The 13,261-nt window shown below is 46.0% G+C and overlaps 1 long non-coding RNA gene across 1 annotated transcript in view; it reads left to right on the forward strand.

Moving 5' to 3' along the window:
* The window catches only part of LOC120404836, a 46,437-nt gene that overhangs the window by 13,672 nt on the left and 19,504 nt on the right, over positions 1-13,261 (forward strand). Inside the window, exon 2 of the long non-coding RNA XR_005598208.1 lies at positions 5,029-5,089. This is a non-coding gene — a long non-coding RNA (uncharacterized LOC120404836). The remainder of the gene's footprint in view (positions 1-5,028; positions 5,090-13,261) is intronic.

Consider the following 13,261-nt stretch of genomic DNA (forward strand, 5'->3'; position numbering starts at 1 on the left):
GTGTGTGTCTGTGCATGTGCGTGCATATGTCTGTGTGTGCATCTGGGTGGGTGGGTGTGCGTCTGGGTGTGCGTGTATCTGTGTGCATGTGTGTGTGTGTCTGTGCGTGAGTGTGTGTCTGTGCATTTATCTCTGTGTGTGTGTGTGTGTGTGTGTGTTTACAGCTGCTGTAGTAGTCTCGGCCTTCTGGCTAAGAGAGGTGAAAACATTATCTACTATCTGTTCTTATCAGTTTAATATCTGATATGTCCTTTTTCAACTATCCTTTAAGGAAAGTTACATGTTGTTAGTATTTAATAAACAGCTGACACAGCAACATTCTGACAAGGCATTATGTAAAATACCTGCAGGTTAGTATGTTGGCCCTTTTGGAGGGCTCCCATATTTTCCCGCTAATGCAACAGGAACCTATTACTGTTGTATTACTAATGTAAAAATGAATAATAAGTAATTGAATCGAGGGATGTGCCAGCTCCATGTACAAGCAAAAATCCATGAAACTGAGCCTGAACGCTGTATAGCTTGTTTGCAGAAATCATTGTGTAGATCTTGCTGTTAAATGGAGATTAGTGTAGTGCCATTGAGGGTAATTTTGGATGATAATTATGCTGGTGGCCCAGAAAAGCATTTGACATGGAGGGCTAATTGCTGCCCTTCTGTACACTGATATGCAGTGGGCAGAGGAAGGTAACACAGGAAACCTTTCCTCCTATGCAAGAGTAAGCAGGGTCTGAATGGGCTCTCCCCTGACATCTAGTGACGAGCTGGGGGAACAGACTTCAGGACCAGACTATTTTCATAGACACACCTGCTCTGCATAGGTGCACAGCATGACAGAGCTGCTTTGCCAAAATGATCATTGTTGGCTGGTGCTGGGCTACAAATCACTTTAGTAGGAGCTGTCCACCATGGCAACCGGGACAAGCGCTGCAGGAAGAGCGGCTACCCCAACGAGACCCTGCCTCACGTCCTGTGTAGATGCCAGCACCACTCCAGAGCCTAGAACACCATCCAGAACCGGCTGGTGAAAGCCATCCCGCCGTCCCTGGGGAAGATCATCGTCAACTCCGCCATCCCCGGAACGGACAGCCGGCTGAGACCCGACATCATCCTGACCGACACAGAAAAAAGAAAATCCTCATGACGGACGTCACAGTGCCATTCAAAGACAGGTCTCTGGCCTTCCATGAGGCCCGAGCTCAGAAGATGCTGAAATACACCCCGCTGGCCAACACCCGGAGACCCCAGGGCTATGAGGTCCAGATCCACGCCCTGGTCATGGGAGCCATGGGTACATGGGCCCCCCACAACAAGCCTGTGTTGAGAGAGCACGGAGTGGGTCGGCGCTACGCCCAGCTCATGAGACAGCTCAAGGTGTCCGACACCATTTGATGGTCCAGAGACATCTACACGGCGCACATCACGGGACACCGTCAGTACTAGGACAAGTAAACGAGACCAACAGTCAGGGAAATAACCCACGTTCTCCCCTGACGAATCAAAGGATGCACCCACCCATGTACCTATTCGCTACACCAATACTGACTTGGACTCCAAATATATTCTATAGGTGGCATACCCGAGACCACTTATCCACTCATGCTTTAAAAACTCCAGCACCCCAATCTCAGTCTATGCTGGTTATGTACTATGTATGTATCTCGTGAACCTTGTAACCGATACTTGTAATCTCTCATCACTCAAGCCTGACCCCAGATGTACAGTACCTTCCTTCTTAGCTTGTGCAAACTTGATTTTAAACATTAGCTTTAATAAAAAAAAGTTAAATATTGAGTGCAGGGGTAATGAAATGTTGTTATCCTTATTGTATGAGTAAAGGGCAGCAGAACTATACTTAGCCTGCCCTGATGGAGGGTGGTCCCCCTGAACTGAATCTCTCTCACTAAGCAGGGGGTAGGAATGCCAATTCCTAGCACAGGAAGGAGGGCGGGTGTAAGAGCTCTGTGCAAAAAGTTTTTAATGTGTTTAATAACAGAGCTGATTAGGCTTTATGGAGAGTCATTCTTTCTGTTTAATGAATATCAGAGGTGAATCACTGATAAGCAGGTCTAGGGGTTATACCTTAACCTGGGGAGGGAAGCGCGGTGAAATGAAAGACAACACAGAGGCTATACTAGTAGTGAGGCTCCATGCTGCCCAATGAAAGCACCTGGGCTAAGCAGCGGAACCTCAGAACCTGGCATTTCAGAAGTGGCAGTGAGAGTCCAACAGTAGCAGCATTGACCAGCAGCAGCAGGGAAAAGTAGCAGAGGCAGCAATGACCACAGAGATGTTGCTTGATCCCTCCCCACTTCCCCTTTCTTGGGTGGGACATGAACCCCTGTGAACACACCTCTGAACTCTGGGTCTTCGCAGGCCAAGGAAAGCCAATTGGGAGTGGGCCGCAGGGCAGGGAGAGGGGAGTGATGTGTTAAAGGGACATTTGTTTGTTGGACTTCCCCCTCCCCATGAGGTGGGACACAGAGGAAAAGGACACTGCCCAAGGCACTGTGGGGTCAGGTTTGCTTATGGTTGCATGCTTTTGAATGTGGTTGTGGTGTTTTCCCAAAATAAGGCTTAGTTTCCTTTCCCTTTTAATAATACACAGACTCTGTGCTTGTGAGCTAATTTCCCAGATTCCTGGGTGAGGGCTCGAGCCGGTTCTGCGTTGTATTCTAGATATTGAACCTAACCCTTGTTGCAGCTGACACCACCTGGCAGAAGGGTTACACAAGCAAGGGGATGAGCCAGGCTAATGCAGCAGCCAATACATCACGTCCCAAAAAAAGTCATGGCTGTGGACTAGGGCAGTGTCCCTAACACAGATGCTGCAGTTAGCAATGCTGCTACTCAGCAGACGGTGAGAGAGCCACTGCTCCAGCTTCAAGGAGCAGCAAAGTGCGTTCCATGGCTCATCCCTCCAGCTTGCCCCATGGGATCTTGCTGTGGCTGGCAAGGAGCAGGCTGGGTGGCCTCTCTGCTTATCTTTGCTATGTTGGCAGGACAGGAGTTAGCTACCAGAGGATACATGGGATTCAGCTTTTTAAATGAGAAATTCATAGATCCCAAGGCCAGAGGGGACAATTGTGATCCTCCAGGCTGATGAGCAGAGAACTTCCCCCAAATAATTCCTAAAGCAGATCTTTTGGAAAAACATCCAAGCTTGATTTAAAAATTGCCAGTGATGGAGAATCCACCATGACCCTTGGTAAATTGTTCCAGTGGTTAATTACTCTCAATGCTAAAAATGTACACCTTATTTCCCATCTGAATATGTCTCACTTCAACTTCCAGCCACTGGATCATGGTATAACTTTCTCTATTAGACTGAAGAGCCCATTATTAACTATTTGTTCCCTGTGTAGATCCTTATAGGCTGTAATCAAGTCATCCCTTAACCTTCTCTTTATTAGGCTACATAGATTGAGCTCCTTGAGTCTACCACTATAAGGCATGTTTTCTAATCTTGTGATCATTCTTGGAGCTCTTCTCTGAACCCTCTCCAGTTTACCAACCACCTTGAATGGTAGACATCAGACTTGGACAGCGTATTCCAGCGGCAGCCACACCAGTGCCAAATACAGATGTAAAACAGCCATAGACACCAACTCCCTGGGTGCTCTGGGGCTCTCTAATCTTACTTGAGATCCCCGTTTCTGCTTCCAAGGATCACATTAGCTACGTTGGACACAGTGGTGCAAAGCTTTTTCAGAATCACTGCTTCTCAGGCTAGAGTGCCCCATCCCGCAACTATAGTCTACATTCTTTGTTTCTAGATGTATACATTTACATTCAGCCATGTTAAAATACATATTGTTTGCTTATGCCCAGCTTGCCAAGCAATCCAGAGTGCTCAGTATTGGTGACATGTCCTCTGCCTTATTTACCACTCCCCCAAATTTTGGGTCATCTGCAAACTTTATCAGTGATGATTTTATGTTTTCCTCCATGTCATTGACAAAAAAAATGTTAAATAGTGTAGGGCCAAGAACCAATCCCCTTGGAATCCCACTGGAAATACACCCTCTCAATGATAATTCCCTGCTTACAATTTCATATTGAGACCTATCAGCCAGTTTTTAATCTGTTTAATATGTTCCATGTTAATTTTATATCATTCTAGTTTTTTAATTAAAACATTGTGCAATACTAAGGCAAATGCCTTACAGGAATCTAAGTATATTACATCCACACTATTACCTTTATCAACCAAACCTGTCATCTCATCAATAAAAGATATCAAGTTATTTGACAGCATCTATTTTCCATAAACCCACATTGATTGGCAATAATATTACCCTCCTTTAATTCTTTATTAATGAAGTTCCATATTAGCTGCTCCATTAGTTGGGTTTGGTCCTGCTTTGAGCAGGGGGTTGGACTAGATGACCTCCTGACGTCTCCTTCCAGCCTTAATCTTCTATAATTCTATGATTATCTTGCCCAGGATTGATGTTAGACTGAGAGGCTTATAACTACCCAAGTCATTTACCCATTTACCCTTTTAAAATAGTGGCACTGTACTAGCTTTCTTCCACTCTTCAGGAACTTCCCCAGTATTCTAAGACTTATTGGAAAATAAACATTAATGATCCAGCAAGCTCCTCAGCCAGCTCTTTTAAAACTCTTGTACACAAGTTTTGCAAACTTATTGCTTTAAAAATGCCTAATTTTAGTAGCTACTGTTTATCATCCTTCTGAGATGCTAATAGAATGGAAAGAGTATTATCATATTACATGATATCATCTTTTTCCCCTAAATAGAGAAGAGAAATATTTATTGAAAATGTCTGCCTTTTCTCCATTATTACTAATTCTCCCATTCCCTCCGAGCAAATGGACCAGTGCTATAACCTAGGGTTTTTAGAACTCAAAGCAGTGGTAACTTAAATGTTTTATTTATTTTTAAGGCCCAGCTTGACAAAGCCTGGCTGGGATGATTTAGTTGGGATTAGTCCTGCTTTGAGCAGAGGATTGGACTAGATACCTCCTGAGGTCTCTTCCAATCCTAATCTTCTATGATTTCAGGCAGTGTCAGGAATAAATTAATGGGAGCACATCGCTTTCGGCTGATGACACATTGATGCAAGTATGCTTTTATTTAAAACTACAATTGATTAGATTTAAGCACACAGAGCAATAGTTTTAGAACATTCCAAATAATTACCTAGAAATGTAGATGATATTGAGTAATTAGCAGCAGGTTAGTGATGGCCGGTTGCTTCCCCCACTGGGAAATATGTTAGGAAAGTTTTTAGGACAGCTTTAGAGAACTGCTTCAAAGTACATGCTATTATTTAATTATTTTATAACTAACTTTTACAAAACACACAGCTTATAGTGAACCCTGTTAGGTCATTACCGTTTTTAACTTGAATAAACTACTTATTAACAAAGCATTTTAACTATTTTATTTATAATAAGCTTTTATATTAAGTTTTTATTTTAATTAGCAAAAACTGCAAGCCTGCAGCTAATATTTACCCTTGCCTTCTGCTTGTTTAAATTAACCCTTAACTAGGTGGTGTTTTATTTTATTAATTTATGGTGGCTAAATGCACACAATATGGCTGCAATTAGCTCAGTTAAATTCTGGGTTAACACACCCTTTCATTCCAGGGCAACAGTGCCATTGTTAGGATTATTTGTGTTCCAAATATACTTTACAAAACATTTTATTGTCCTTAACTTTGCTGGCCATCTATTCCTCCTTCCAGGCAGTTGGTCTAAATCAGGGCTGGTCTACACTGGGGGGGTGGGGGGGAAATCGATCTAAGATACGCAACTTCAGCTACGTGAATAGCGTAGCTGAAGTCGAAGTACCTTAGATCGAATTACTTACCGTCCTCACGGCGCGGGATCGACGTCCGCGGCTCCCCATGTCGACTCCGCTACCGCCGTTCGCGTTGGTGGAGTTCCGGAGTTGACAGGAGCGCGTTTGGGGATCGCTATATCGCGTCTAGATGAGACGCGATATAGCGATCCCCGAGAAATCGATTGCTACCCGCCGATCCGGCCAGTAGTGAAGACATACCCTCAGTTGACTTCAATGGAGCTTGGCCCATGTACACCAGCTGAGGATCTGTTCCATAAACTCTATGGTGTTTGAACACATGGCCTTTGAATGATAAAAAAGGGACTTTATTCACTAGTCTCTGGGCTCAGTTTGTCTTGGCTGGTAGGATGAAGGATGGGACCACAAATGAGAGGAATGGGGGGATATTAGATGTGTAGAAATTGGGGGTCTTCAGAACTCTGACAGGTATATAAAGCCCCCTACCACATGGGAAAACCCCAAAACTCAATAACTTGCATTCTCATAACACTAGGGGTCACCAAATGAAATTAATAGGCAGCAGGTTTAAAACAAATTAAAAGAAGTATTTCTTCACACAATGCACAGCCAACCTGTGGAACTCTTTGCCAGAGGATGTTGTGAAAGCCAAGACTCTAGCAGGGTTCAAGAAAAAGATTAAATTCATGGAGGATAGGTTAATCAATGGCTATTAGCCAGGATGGGCAGGGATGGTGTCCCTAGCCTCTGTTTGCCGGAAGTGGGGAATGGGCGACAGGGGATGGATCACTTGATGATTCCCTGTTCTGTTCATTCCCTCTGGGTCACCTGACACCGGCCACTGTAGGAAAACAGGATACTGGGCTAGATGGACCTTTGGTCTGACCCAGTATGACAGTTCTTATGTTTTTATGTTATTTGTGACTTACTGATGACCTCTCAATGTCCCTTCCAGCCCTACACGTCTATGAATCTATGTTCAACAATAAGGGAGCAAAAATGGTTTAGCGAAAATTTCCCCTTGATGTGCATGCCAACCTGCAGTGAACTCGGCTTTTGTCTCCTCTCCCAGATAGCCTGTGGATCCCAAACTCTTTTTTACTAGACCTATTTTCCTAGCTCAAGTTGGTTGGATATGGTGAATTGCTCTCATTTGTATGCAAGGACCAATGTGTCTCTAGTCAGCAGTGGAGCTGGTGTCAAATGGCTGAGAAATTCTGGCTTTGCAAGCATTTGTGTGCAGAAAAAAATGCCTCTCCCAGAGAGGAGCCTGGAATGAAAAATGTTTTGCTTTGCTGTTCCTCTGCAAAAAAGGTGGTGCTTTTTGAGGGGGAGGCAGCTAATAGGAGCAATGTGTTCTTCGTTAGCACAGAGGTCCGTTACTAGATGTCCATTGACCCTTTGCTAAAGGCTCGATTTGAGCCTTCAGAGTCAGCCCAGAGTGAAGAGCGCACAGAGCGGTGGAGCCCCGTGAAGGAACTGTGACTCTGAAAGTTACGATTCCGCTTTTCTCCGAGAGCAAGGGGAGAGGGAATGAATTACTGCACCCATTCAAAGGGTGACACTTTGTTTTGCCTTCTCACTTGTCCAGCTACATTGGCCAGTCCTCCACCCACTGCCTAGCCAAAGAGCGGGGTCAGGGATCTGCACCAGACCAGGATCCGAGATCCAGACTGGATAAGCAAGGGAGTGGGATGGGGGGTAGGTCTGACTGATTAGGTGAAGGGTATCTGTTCTTTGATGGAGATGGCTTTGGGACTTAGGGATGTGGGGGAGAATCATTCGTGTGCTCGTTGCCCTTATTTAAGGCTCTTCTCTTCTGTCCCGAGCTCTGGAGCTAACCCTTCATGTTCCTGAATATAAACAGGCTAAACGGAAGAGGCACAAAAAACACACCACTAAAGCGAACCGCTGCCTAAGCTCTGTGGAGAGGGCAGATGTGAAGGGGAGTCCCCGTTCTTCAACGCTCCTCGTGGTACTGCTTGAAACTGTCCATGATGAACCTTGAACCTGCTTGGACTGCGCCTGGGTGCGAGTTTCACTATCTTCCGTGGAGCAAGGGAGAGGGAGTTCGGAGAGGGAAGGCAGCGCGGGCTGGTGGACAGGGCACCAGGAGGGGAGTCAGGCAGCTGGGTTCTGTTCCGAGCCCTGTGGTGTATCTCCCTCTCTCTCTGCCGTCTCTATTTAGATTGGAAGCACATCAGGCAGGGACTGGCTCTTGCTATGTGTGAGTACAATGTCCAGCACACTGCAGGCGGCAGGTGCTACTGAAATACAAATAATGAGAGCAGGCTCTCCCCCACCACCGGGCCGCCAGAATCAGTAGTGGTACAAGGGAACCCTTGCAGGTTACCACTCGCACAGGAGAGTTGTGCTGCAGTTGTGACTCAGACACAATCTGGGCCCTGGTTCTCACCTTGCTCTGTGGGGGGGAAGTGATCTGGGGCAGCCCACTTCCTGCTGCAGTTTACCTCCCACTCTGTTGTTATTATGTGCTATTTCTCTTACCGTAGCACCGAGGAGCCTCGTCATAGACCAGGCCCCACTGCGCTAGGTGCTGTACAAACACTGAACAAGAAGAGGGTCCCTGCCCCAAGGAGCTCACAGTCTAAGACAAGAGACAACTGATGGATGAAAACAGCCCCACAGAGGAGTACAAGGAAACAATGTGACGCTCTTGGTCAGCTTGACAGGCGGCAGTCACGGTACACCGGCTGCCCGTTTTTGTAGGCCTCGCGGTAAAGAAGAGTTTTAAGCCGGGCTTTGAAGGAGGACACTGAGGTATAATGAAGCCAAGCAGTCAGCCAACGGCAGGCCATTTCAACCGCTATGGTCTTCAGTGGGCCCTGGGCATCTCGCAAGAGGCACTCAACACTTCCCAGGGTCAGAGGTGCAACCAGCATTTTCCTAAGGAGGGGGCCCAGAGCTCTCCCTCTCCCTACCCCCGCACGCAGCTCTGCACTTTCCCCCTGCACCCTGGGCTCTGCACCCCACCCCACCCCACCCAGCCCTTGGCCCCTCTTTGCGCCCCTGGCCAGGGTCAGGCCCTGTTCATAAAGCTTACCGGTGTGAACCAGTGCCGGCTGCAGAAGCAGGATCTTCCTACCTCACAAGGCATCGCAATGATTAGTTAGTTAAGACCAGATAAGAAGTACCTTGCTCCCATTGATTTTGGTGAGACTAACTCACAGAATAAAGTACGACCCAAGACTAGTCATGGTGGCAGAATCCAGCCATAAATAATAATATAGCTCTTTGCAAAGAGCAGGGGGAGGAAGCTTCCATTTGTTTGCCTTCCCTTCTGTTTTACGTATAATCTTTCCAGACAGGTGTAAACGAAGAGTGTGCAGTGCTGGCTGCTTGCCACAGCCGTCAACAAACCGGCCACATTCTAGATTATAGCTCTGTGACTGAGATCTGTGAAATTACATCTGGGGGCCACAAACCAGAAACTTCCCTCTGAATCTCACACTGTCCTTTTTATATAGGGCAGATGGCTCTCTCAGTCAGAAGTCTGGCAGCTTCCCGATACACAAGTGGAATTAAGTGGTTATGAAGCAATATGGCATTCCACCATTAACGTAAATTGTGAACCCCTAAGCAGTTTGCATGCTTAATTTTGGAAACCCAGGGTGTAAAAACCACAGCTGCAGTTAAATTTCAGACTCTATAAAGTTTCTGCATAATTGGCTATGTAATAAGGAAAATCCTGGTGGTATTTGTTTTCTCTCAAATGCCAACTGAGCAAACAGAGTGTTGCATTGGACTCTCTTGTGGATTCAGGATACTGGCAAAAAATGAGACATTTTAAAGAGATTTCAACTCTAGCCATTAGGGAATGCACTGCAGTCGTACGTTACTTTTTTCATCTCCAGCAAAGGGACAGATGACAGGGCGCGGGTTGATTATGATGATGGATCTTGCTAATTGCTGCTCAAAGCAGATTAAATTCATATCGCTAACCCCCTTTTCCCCAAATAAAAGTAAAACATTCTATTCAAATGAACTAAATTGATGGACTCCTTCCTGGAATAGCCAGTCATACTTAATTGGAAAATACTCTTGAGAAATTAGGCCATATACCCATTGGATTTATAGAACAAAAATACTTTTAAATGCATTTTCCTGATTTATTTTGAATTAAAAATTAGCTTTGGGGGCTATTCTGGTTCAGTTTTTGTTGATTTCCATTATTTAAGGACAGAAAGTAGGTCACATTCTCTGGAATCTCACATCCAACTCTACTGTTGCATTTGGAGCAATAGGATTCCAGAGACCAGAGGTAATTAAGAAAACACAATAAAGCACAAGGAGGTTAATAAGAGAAGAATTGAGCTGCTCCTAGTGGAAAGTCATTTCTAGGGTCTGATTCTCTCCCCACAGGATCTGAGTGTCTCCCGCTGGCTTCAAATGGAATTAATGGTATCTTGCAGGGGGGGGCAATTCATCCCCTGGGTTTCCACAGCACTCCTTCCCCAAAGCTCTCCAGCAAGATGTCAAGTGGCAGCACACTCAACTAATGAAAGGCCAGCTCAGGAGCATTACATCGTCAATACAAGCTCTCACTGGCCAATCACAGCCAGGGGCAGGACGCCGTTTCTAAAAGAGGACTTTTCTATATTAGCACAGCAGGGCTCCAACAGAAACCATTTTTTGGCTTTCGCTTGTTACGTTATTAAACACATTTCCTCTCCCGACCTGCGGGTGCGCTGAGGCTGGGCACAAGACAGGTGCACCCCCTGCAGAGTGCCCCAGGGCACACTGACTTCTGCATGGCTGCTGTATCACCCTGTTAGAGGAGGCAGCACATGCTTCCCTGTGCCCAGCTCTGCAGAGCAGTGCAGAGACAGCTGATGCAGGGGACCAGCCCTCTTTGAAGAGGCAAAATGCCGCTGTGGGGTGAGCCTCTCGCAGCCCTTGGCATTGATTGATTCTCAAAGAAAGCAGCTGTACCAGCTCCTATACAGGGATGGAATTGCGGGCAAATGCCGCAATGTGAAATAAATACTACAGAGAAAATGCCTGCTGTTGTATGTGTTCTTTTTAAAACAGATGTCTTTATTAAAGTTGTTTAACAAAGAGCCCAGTCCTTCAATCCTTATTCCCACCAGTAGCTCTAGTGAGGTCATTGCATTTACTCATTACTGAAATGCACTCTGCACATTTTCTAGATAGATAGATAGATAGATAGATAGATAGATAGATAGATATTGATGCATCGCTCTCCAGTGGTTTCTTTGCACACTCCCATGATGACCTGTGGGAACTCAATCTGAATGGAAAGATACCCCTCATATGAGTATTTTTAATTACTTAGCTCTAAGGGTTGGATGGGCAAGTGATGAAGGTAGGAGTTGTAAAATGTTTTGTATGGAATGGCGAGCTATGAACCGCTGTCCAGAAGAGCGTGAGCATAAATGCCTTCTACTAGAACAGGAACAATAGAAGCCGGACTGACCATCCTCTGGGCAAATCACTCCAGGTACTAGCAACCTGTTGGTAGCACTTAGTGGAGCGTATCTTCCTTGCTCCTTCACCAGGCTGATCTGAAGTTTCCTGAATTCCTTCTGATGTGGATGAACTTGCGGGTGACTTCCCACAAATCCTCTTCTGCTTCACAGTCTCGTTCTGTGATTCTCCTCCTCACGCTTTTAGCAGAAGATGTCATTTCTATAAGTAGTTTCAACAAAGCTTCTTGAACTTGGCAGTTCCAGCCACTGCCCCATTCGTTCTCACAGGAGCATCCCTCCTTTGGAATTGAGGGATCTGTCAGGTTTTCCCACTGCAGTATTCAGCTGAAGTAGCTGGTTAACTTGCTTTTTTACACCCAGCAGGCCCTTCCTGAGGTCAGGTATTTCATCATGAGGAGCAGCAGAGGTGAGAGCACAGACAGAAGCTACATGTATGCGACCAGCTCCTGAGCGGCCAGTTGATCATCCTCTTCCCTGATATCCCATATCAGACTGGAGAAGGAGGGAAGATTCTGGAATGGATCTGAAAGATGCAGCTTCAGGGCTATTAGAGTACCAGGACAGGCATCCTTCAGTACTTGCTCCATCCTCACCTGAGCCAAGTGGATAGCAAGTATCCCCTTCTTTACCAGTACATTATGAAGCAGTTTGTCAAAAATGGCAAAGATATTGTGGACGTTTTTCACCTTCTCCCTGATAAGTGGACCAGAAGCGCAGGTACAAGTCTTCCCTAATCTCCATAATCCCACACATATGATCCAGAGCATTCAGATACTCCATAGCACCAGCAGAGGAATTACTTGTGCGTAATAATCTGATAATGTCAGAAGCTGCTCCACTCAGACTTTCAGCTAGTTGTTGCCTTTCGATATTATGCTGACACTGCAATTCCTCCATCATCTGGGTAGCTTGGTCCATCCAGGACTCAAAATCATCCTCTCCAGTAGGGGTAGGTTTTATCCCAGAGAACAACCTCAGGCACAGTACCCAGCTCCCTCATTGGGTGACTGAGTACAGCGTTCCACCAATTGTCCTAGTGCAGTTATCAAACGCTCACCTGTAGCAGCCGAGGGCGAAGATGTCGGGGTAACAGTGGCCCTCACGTCTTTCAGTGTCCTTCCCTCTTGTTGCAGCAAAGTGTTCAATTTAGCTGCAAAATCAGGGGTCCCAGCGGGTGTAGTCTCTTCCTTTGGGGCCCTCCCAGGCAGAAACACAAGGGCCAATTTCACCCACAATACCAACTTCCATGGGTACACATGGTGAGTCCGATGCAGCAGCCACTCTCACCAGGACAGACACAGGCTGGGTGTTGGGGTCACCTCGGCAATCGTATACCATGGTCTTCCTAAAAATCTTCACAGTTCCCAACACCTGGTGCACAGTATCATCATTAAGGCTACAATTTAGTCATGGGTATTTTTAGTAAAAGTCCTGGACAGGTCACGGGCTGTGAATTTTTGTTTATTGTCCGTGACCTGTCCATCTGTCCATCACTTATAGTATAAATATCCCTGACTAAATCTTGGGGGTTGGCTCTGCTGGGAGGGGTGAGCAACACTCCCCTGGGGGCGCCTGATGTCGACAGTAAAGGAGATCCTGAGTTTCCCAGTGGTGCTGTTAGATAGGCGGGAATCCTCTATTCACCCCTCTGCTGCAGTCCTGGGCCTTGCACACACTCACTGGCCTACCTTGGGAGGCTCCAGGAACACACCTCAGCTTATCTATGCAATGGCTCTCACTCAGAAGCACCAGTTACAAACAATATACACCCAATATCCTCTTAGAATGGAGTTAACTCGCCTTTACTTAACAACTCAGAAAAACCTTGATCGACTGTAATTAAAATGTCACAACCGCTTTAAATCAGCAGGAGGCCCTTCAATAACTCAATTAATGAATGCAGTTTACAGTAGTCAATGAAACGGAACCAATGTACATTTACATTGTCACCGCTGACCCCACCCTTGAGTGTACACTCTTCTGCATTTCCGAACGC

This window comes from Mauremys reevesii, linkage group 4, assembly GCF_016161935.1.
Source record: "Mauremys reevesii isolate NIE-2019 linkage group 4, ASM1616193v1, whole genome shotgun sequence".
In the NCBI taxonomy this organism is placed as follows: domain Eukaryota; kingdom Metazoa; phylum Chordata; order Testudines; family Geoemydidae; genus Mauremys; species Mauremys reevesii.